Genomic DNA, 276 nt, shown 5'->3' on the forward strand with positions numbered 1-276 from the left:
TTGTCAGAGTTGGGCAGGTGAGGCGGGAGCGCCACGTCAGAGCACGTGGAGCAGAGGGCGTGGCGGGGGATGATCGCCAGGTGTCCTAAGGGCTTGGGTGCAGGTTGGGGGGGGGGGAAGGATGGGGTCCTAGGGAATAGCATAGGATTAGGGGGAGAGGAAGGGGGGGCCGGTTGGCGTCCTATAAGCATGGGCAGGTTTCCTAAGGGGTATAGAGTGCGGGGTGTTCGGGCCATCATGTGTCATCGGGGATGGGGGTAGGGCCACCATGAGTCC

The sequence above is a fragment of the Penaeus monodon genome, chromosome 32 (genome assembly GCF_015228065.2).
Source record: "Penaeus monodon isolate SGIC_2016 chromosome 32, NSTDA_Pmon_1, whole genome shotgun sequence".
NCBI classification, from domain to species: domain Eukaryota; kingdom Metazoa; phylum Arthropoda; class Malacostraca; order Decapoda; family Penaeidae; genus Penaeus; species Penaeus monodon.